This window comes from Eurosta solidaginis, chromosome 4, assembly GCF_040869045.1.
Source record: "Eurosta solidaginis isolate ZX-2024a chromosome 4, ASM4086904v1, whole genome shotgun sequence".
NCBI lineage: Eukaryota > Metazoa > Arthropoda > Insecta > Diptera > Tephritidae > Eurosta > Eurosta solidaginis.
Window position 1 is genome coordinate 199,451,192 of NC_090322.1, and position 8,853 is coordinate 199,460,044.

Here is an 8,853-nt window from a genome sequence, read left to right on the forward strand (position 1 = left end):
TAATATTGGCTCATCATTTAATGATTCTGTGAATTCATACACGTAATTAATCAACCTTATTCAATAGAATACCGATAAGGAACCTAGAAAAAGGATGTTATCGTTGCGAGGATTTCCACCAATATATACCTAAAAACATGTTCAAAATTAGACTTTATTTAATGTCTTTCAATGGTCCATGGCTTGTTTCATGTTTTACTTTCAAGATAGGCGACTAGGAGTTGTTTAAGATTAAATTAAGCCGTACACCTGTAGTTGTTGTGTTCCGAATAACCAGATGCAAGACTCCAGATTTGGACCGCTTGGAAAGGTCCGTTTTGGTTTGAAAAAACGAACATATGCTATACTACAGATGCCGTCTAGAGTTTTACTTTGATATGGAAAAACAATATCGATGAAAGTTAAAAAGCACCTAAAATTTTTGTAACAAAAACTGAAATTATTTAAAGACTATTATTTATTACAGTAAACAAGTTCCCACCAAATTATTTCTTTATTGTCTTTATTAAACTAGTTTATAGCTGTAAACGTAAATCGTTTACACGACAGCCCCATACTTTGGACACTAATGTTCGGAACTAGCTCCTGCAAGTACCAGCTTGCCTATATTCGGAACAATTTTAGAGCTTCCAGAGGAGTCTCGTTTTCTAAATATGACAACGTATGTATGTATACATTCATATTTGAGGTTGAAAATCGGATTGCAGAGGTTGAGAAACTTTAGGGCCTTGTATTGCGCTTTAAAACCTCTTCAATCCCGGCTTAAGTACATCTCAGTTGACTATGTCCACGCGGCATGGAACACAATTTACAATTTTATAAATAATAATTTTTCGCAAATTTGACATAGTCTGAATTGATTGGCTTGATAAACAAAGTAAGTATAACGAAATGTAGAAGAAAATGAAAAAGTTCTGCAGGGCGAAATCAAAAGCCCTTGGAATCTTGGTAGGAATACTGTTCGTGGTATTACATATATAAATAAATTAGCGGTACCCGACAGATGATGTTCTGGGTCACCCTGGTCCATTTTGATCGATATCTCGAAAACGCCTTCACATATCGTACAAATGGTCGACATTTGGGACGTCCATGTTGTAAATAAGGTCGCGGAAGATTTAGTCGGTGATAATGCCAGATTTCGCGAGGCGAAAAAAACTGGAGATCAGGGCCGTTTATTCTGTTGCAGAGCTCATGTTGTTGTTGTTGTTGTTGTAGCGATATGGTTGCTCCCCGAAGGCTTTGGGGAGTGTTATCGATGTGATGGTCCTTTGCCGGATACAGATCCGGTACGATCCGGTAACACAGCACCATTAAGGTGCTAGCCCGACCATCTCGGGAACGATTTATGTGGCCACATTAAACCTTCAGGCCATCCCTCCCTCCCCACCTCCAAGTTCCATGAGGAGCTTGGGGTCGGCAGAGCCTCGTCTGTTAGTGATAAAGGATTCGCCGCGGATAGGTGAGGTTGACAATTGGGTTTGGAGAAGCTGTATATTTCGCTAGCAACCTGAAGGGTTGCGCTACACAGCCCCTTGAATCGGTATTTTAGTCGCCTCTTACGACAGGCATACCTACCGCGGGTATATACTGACCCCCTAACCCGCTGGGGATATCCATGTCATACAAACACATTCCAGGGTTACCGTAGGCGTTTCTCAAGGCCGTCGGTTCTATGTACCGGAGCGACTCGGGATTTTCCCTACCAAGGACTGCCATTTGAGTGTAACCCCATATAATTTGTTGCGTCCCTCCCACAAATTGTCATCCACCCAGCAGCTCCTTGCAGCGGGTCTGCTCCATATTCACTTGCTCCGGGAAGGTATCGAACCCAATCCGGGTCCGTCTCCTGACCCCGGTCCTCAGAAATGGTTTTGCTGCATCTGCCGGAAAATAATCTTTTTAGGACGGCCATACTCTTGTCAGTGTGTCTCGTGTAAGGGATGGTTGCATCGGATAGGTTGTTCTGGGCTAGACCCCAAAACCAGACCTCCACGTAACTTTTATAAATCTTTTGTGGCTCTTTGCTGTTCACGTCCTAGGAAGTGCCGTAGTCTGCGCCTCAGCGCCCCCGCTACCTTCCAGCAGAACAGCTGCTCAGCAAGCCACAACAAGTACCCACTGTTTTTCGCGCCCCACGGCGCCACCAACTCACACGGCTGCTCCCACTCATACCTACAATCTCCGTAGTAGAGTCGGGAGCAATGCCGAGCATCAGCCCCTGCCCCCGTCTTCTTCCCCCCTCTTTTCCGGCAGCAATTGTGTAGGTCAGGGAAACAGACTTAGTCCCTACCTCCCTTTGCACCGTTTGCCAGCACAGAATATATACGTTTGTGACATCCGCCCAATGCAGCTCCTGCCATGGACGGTGCCACTTTCCTAGATGTTCTGGTCTCCGTGACAGCAACCCCCCGACGGGTTTCATTGCGCCATGTTGCCAGGGAGCATACCCAAATACACCGGGTATCCCAATGCCTACCCAAGGACGTCCAGGGCCTCAACAGCAATCGCGTTCTGGCCTTCCACAACCCAGGCGTAGTCACCTGTCACTTACTTCCAGAGTGACGACGTCTCCTATGCACTTCAGAATTCTGCAGTTAAACTGTAATGGATTAACTGGGAAGATCGCGGAGATAGTCGACTTCATGAAGCGGCACAACATCCGCATTGCTGCGATTCAAAAGACTAAACTCATAGCAAGATCTGCATTGCAGACCTGTCTGGGTATAATGTCCACAGAAAAGATCGCGAGAGCGGAAATGGAGGTGGCCTCGCGTTTATCATACACCACACTGTGCAATATCATATATTTGATCCCGACATCGACCGCAGGAACAGTGTCTTAGAACGTCAAGGATTATCTGTCCGGTTAGGCGATGCAAATCTAGAAATCATCAACATCTACATCCCTCCTGTTACCTGTTGCCCCAGTGGATACCGCCCTGATATCAGCGGCGTACTCACGGGAAGCAATCGCATTATCTTAGGCGATTTCAATGCCCATCACGATCTATGGCATTCAAACTTGCGGTGGACAGTAGGGGTGAGATGTTAGCGGATCAAATAGAAGAAACGACGTTCTGCACTATAAACGGAGACGCTCCCACACGTATGGTAGGAAGCTATCAGAGTTCGCCAGATATTTCAATCGTGAGCGCAGAACTTCTAAACTGCGTCAACTGGCAGCCGATGGTAACATTGGCATCCGACCACCTGCGTATACTTATTTCGCTCGAGCGTCCCGCCGACTTCATCGTAGCAGAAAAACGCACTTTCATTAACTTTAAAAAAGGAAAGTGGGACGAATACAAATCCTTTACAGACAGCCGCTTTGCTTCCCTCCCTATCCCAACTGATGCCCGCCAAGGGGAGCGTGCTTTCCGCAAGTTCATTGAATCCGCTTCGGCTCGTTTCATTACCGCCGGTAGAATTCCCGAAATTCGGTCCCACTTCCCGGCGGAGGCCGCAAGTTTAGCGAGAGAATGTGACCTTATAAGACAGCTCGATCCCCGCGATCTCCAAATAAGGGATATAAACCAACGCATCAGATTGCTTGTGGATGAACACGAGCGGGCGAAATGGGAGGAGCACCTAAGCGGTTGTAACCTCTCTGCCGGTGTAGGTAAACTTTGGTCCACTGTAAAGTCCCTATCGAATCCGTCTAGGCACAATGACAAAGTTTCCATCGCTTTTGGCGACAAAGTGCTGTCGGATGCGAAAAAATGCGCGAGCGCTTTCTGCCGACAATACATAATGCATTCTACGGTCGACAAAAATAGACGGAGGACCAACAAACACGCACGTGAACATAAGTTCAGCGGGTCACCAATTACCATCACCGCCAAAGAGATTGAAGATGCCATCGGTCATGCTAAACCATCCAAAGCAGTGGCCCGAGACGGCATAGCCATGCCGATGCTTAAAAGCCTAGGGAAATAGGGTTTCAAATATTTAGCACATGTCTTCAACCTGTCTCTTTCCACCTTTGTCATACCCGAAAAATGGAAAATGGCCAAGGTGGTACCTCTACTAAAGCCTGGGAAACCAGCTAACATAGGAGAGTCATATCACCCGATATCTCTCCTATCGCCAGTAGCTAAGACGCTTGAAGCCATTTTGCTCCCCCACTCCAAAGCAAATTTGCATCTAGCCTGTCATCAGCTTTAGAAAACTCCATAGCACCACCACCGCGCTGAAAGCCATTGGCACCCAGATAAATTGTGGTTTAAATCAGAAGCCCCACCATAGAACAGTACTCGTAGCGCTAGACCTATTAAAAGCTTTTGATACGGTCAACCATGGCACGTTACTGCAAGACTTGGAAGGGTCTACCCTTCCCCCATGTCTTAAAAGGTGGACCACAAATTATCTGGGTGGTCGGCAGGCATCGGTGCAATTCAGAAACGAAATATCAAAGCCAAGAAGAATTAAACAAGGGGTGCCTCAAGGTGGTGTCCTATCCCTACTTTTGTTTAATTTCTACATATCAAAACTACCTTCGCCACCAGAAGGAGTTACTATCGATTCTTACGCCGATGACTGCACAATAATGGCCACAGGCCCGGGCCCAAAGATCGATGAGCTTTGCAACAAAATAAACGGCTACCTCCCTGATCTCTCCAGTTTTTTCGCCTCGCGAAACCTGGTATTATCACCGACTAAATCATCCGCGACCCTATTTACAACTTCGACGTCCCAAATGTCGACCATTTTGAACATCGACGTCGATGGCACTACTCTACCGACTGTCCTACACCCCAAAATCTTTTGGTGCCACGCAGCCGCAATTGTTCCGAAAATCCAGATCCGTAATAAAATCCTCAAATCCCTTACTGGCAGTACTTGGGAAAAAGACAAAGAAACGCTCATTAGCACATACAAAGCAATTGGCCAGCCGTTTGCGTGCTACGCGTCCCCTATATGGTCGCCAAGCCTAAAAACTACCCACTGGAAGAAGCTACAGGCCCGCCAAAATACTGCGCTCAGAACCGCCACTGGCTGTCTTCTTATGTCCCCAGAACACCATCTACATAATGAGGCGAGAATAATCCCCATTAGGGAGAGAAATGAGATGCTAACCAAACAGTTCCTGTTGGATACCCAGAAACCTTGGCATCCCAACAGACATCTGATTGATGAGCCAGCACCGCCTAGAGACTTAAGGAGTCATCTCCGTAAGCATTTTGGGGAAATACGGCACCCGAGAACTCAGCCGTATGAAGCAAAAAAATACAACCAGGTCCTTGGTGAACTCCACAAACAGGCGTCGGACCTTTATGCCGGGAATTGCCCGGTGAATCCAGTACTCGGGGAACAGTACCCAAAACTTGCGGAAGAGGAACGCATACTCCCCAGGGAAACGCGAGTCACTCTGGCTCAACTTCGTTCTGGATACTGTAACAGGTTAAACTCTTACATATCCAGAATCAACCCCGACATACAAAATGTATGCCTCGCTAGCAATGTGTCCCCACATGACATCAACCATCTCTTTAATTGTAATGTGGAACCAACGCCTCTAAGACCCCTTTCATTATGGTCCACCCCTATCGAAACAGCAAGGTTCCTTGGACTCCCGTTAGAGGATATTGATGACAATTTGTGATCGGTCGCAGCTATTAGGTGGGGCGAAACATTGCTACAACAACAACAACAACAGGGTTACCCTAGGTTCATTTTCCTACATGGTGATTTTCCCTTATTTTGTCTCCAAAGCTCTCAGCTGTGTATGTAATGTTCGATTACACCCGAACTTAGCCTTCCTTGCTTGTTTTTGTTTACTTATCTATTCATGCCAGGGGCGTTGCTAGACTTCGACCAAGAGTGGTGCATGAGTATGAGGGGAATATAAGACCATCTCATATCGGCTGCCGTTTCGAAAACCCCCTATCTCAGCATCAATTCGACACATGTTAACCTGAAATAGGGCATTTATGAAAAATAACCTAAGATGGGGCGTCCCTGCAAGACCTGGAAGGGTCTACTCTTCCCCCATGTCTTAAAAGGTGGACCGCAAATTATCTGGGTGGCAGGCATCGGTGCAATTTTGAAACGAAACCTGAAAACCAAGAAGAATTAAACAAGGGGTGCCACAGGGTGGTGTCCTATCCCCACTTTTGTTTAATTTCTACATATATAAGCTACCTTCGCCACCAGAAGAAGTTACTATCGTTTCCTACGCCGATGACTGCACAATAATGGCCACAGGCCCATGCACACACATCGATGAGCTTTGCAACAGAATAAACGGCTACCTCCCTGATCTCTCCAGTTTTTTCGCCTCACGAAACCTGGCATTATCACCGACAAAATCCTCCGCGACCTTATTTAAAACATGGACGTCCCAAATGTTGACCATTTTGAACATCCACGTCGATGGCACTACGCTACCGACTGTCCTACACCCCAAAATCTTGGGTGTGACGTTTGATCAGGACCTACATTTTGGTGAGCATGCAGCCGCAATTGTACCGAAAATCCAGAGCCGTAATAAAATCCTCAAATCTCTTGCTGGCAGTGCTTGGGGAAAAGACAAAGAAACGCCCATTACCACATACAAAGCAATTGGCCAGCCGTATACGGTCGCCAAGCCTAAAAACTACTCACTGGAAAAAGCTACACGCCTGCCAAAATACTGCTCTCAGAACTGCCACGGGCTGTCTTCTTATGTCCCCAGAACACCATCTACATAATGAGACGAGAATACTCCCCATCAGGGAGAGAAATAAGATGCTAACCAAAGAGTTCTTGTTGAATACCCACAAACCTGGGCATCCCAACAGAAATCTGATTGATGAGCCAACACCGCCTAGGGGCTTAAAGGGAGATGACGCCTTAAGCATTATGAGGAAATACGGCACCTGAGAACTCAGCCGTATGAAGCCAAAAAGCACAAGCAGGTCCTCAGTGAACCACAAAAACAGGCGTCGGACCTTTTTGCCAGGAACTGCCCGGTGAATCCAGTACTCAAAGAACACTACCCAAAACTTGCGGAAGAGGAACGCATACTTCCCAGAGAAACGCGAGTCGCTCTAGCTCAACTTCGTTCTGGATACTGTAACAGGTTAAACTCTTGCCTATCCAGAATCAACCCCGACATACAAAAGGTATGCCCCGCTTGCAATGTGTCCCCACATGACACCAACCATCTCTTTAATTGTAATGTGGAACAAACGCCTCAAACACCCCTCTCATTATGGCTCACCCTGTTGAAAGAGCAAGTTTCCTTGGACTCCCGTTAGAGGATATTGATGACAATTTGCGATCGGTCGCACCTATTAGGTGGGGCGAAGCACTGCTGCAACAACAACAACAACATGGGGCGTCCTTTGACCGAATATTGAGAAAAAAGTTTTTGCTAAACAGCCGATCGATAAAGACTTACTTTTGATAAAACCTCATTATGCTTTGTGTTAGTGTAATACTGCATGTTGTTGTTATTTTAACGATAAAGATACTCCCGAAGGCTTTGGGGGTGATATCGATGTTGATGGTCCTTTGCCGGATAGAGATCCGGTACGTTCCGGTAACAAGGCACCATTAAGGTACTAGCCCCACCATCTCGGGAACTATTTATATGGTACATCGTTAGTAGAACTGATTCCCCGGTCCCGATTTCAAACTATTCTTGCAAGTAGTCGGCGGAGTTTAGACGCGGACTTTGGTTTCTCAACTACATTATTTCGAACAAGCCTTATTTTGTTCTTGTTGATGTGGCGGTAAGGACAGTTCCCGAAGCTTTTGGGCATTGTTATTAATGTTGATGGTCGTTTATCGGATATATATTCGGTAACAAGCACCATAAAGGTACTAGCCAGACCATTTCAAAAGTACCAAACTAACTTAATGGTTATATATAACTTGGTTCCGGAAATCATATAACGTTTCACTAAAGTATTGGAAATCTATCTTCTCGTTAATTAAAAACAGCTCGCAGGCTTCAAGACTCAAAAATATTCTGTTTAAAGAATACCATAACGATCACTTCGTGGGAAGGGAGTACGGCGTTCGTGTCGTTGTTGCTGTATTAATGATAGAGAGACACTTCCCGAGGACTTTGGGGCTGTTATCGATGTTGATGGTCCTTTACCGGATATACATATGTAGATCCGCTACGTTCCGGTAAGAAAGCACCCTTAAGCTATTAGTCCCATCATCTCGGGTACGATTAATATGACCACATTAAATCTTCTAGGCCATCCCGCTCTCCCAGTCGCCAAAGCCTCGCCTGCTAAATATGTGTATGATACACTCATATTTGTAAAAGGATTCCCCTCGCGTAGGTGAGGTTAACAATTGGGTTGCAGAAGCTTTGAAGCTATAAAGCTTTGCATTGCGCTTATCAACCCCTGGAATCCCCCTGATGGTGTCTCACCGGTGATGCGTGAAAACTGTGGCCGGTTAATAATCCACACAGAGGATTAAGGTTGCCTTAATACCAAATGGCGCGCCTGACGTTGTACTATTTTTTTTTTCTTATCCATATGTGTAACTCTAGCTTGATGCTACAATATGCGTATTTGAAGAGCAAACCAACCAAAATTTCCTGATCTTAGACGTGCTACAGAAAGCTCTCTCCACTAAAATATGACTTACCACTCTTTGCAGACATTGAGGAAGATTTTAACAACCCAAAAATGAGCGCCAATACCAACGCAGAGGAACTTCTATGGGTGGAGTTCTCTCTTCCGCATTAAACGAGATTCTATAAGAATTGGAAAAAGTGGCGTAAAGTTAGTTCAATAAGTACGGGATGTGGTTTTTGCTGTATCAAGTCCATTTCCCCCGACATAAGGTGAAACACTCGAGGGATCACGTATGAACCTGCTTGTCTGCGCTGCCAAAATCGAATCA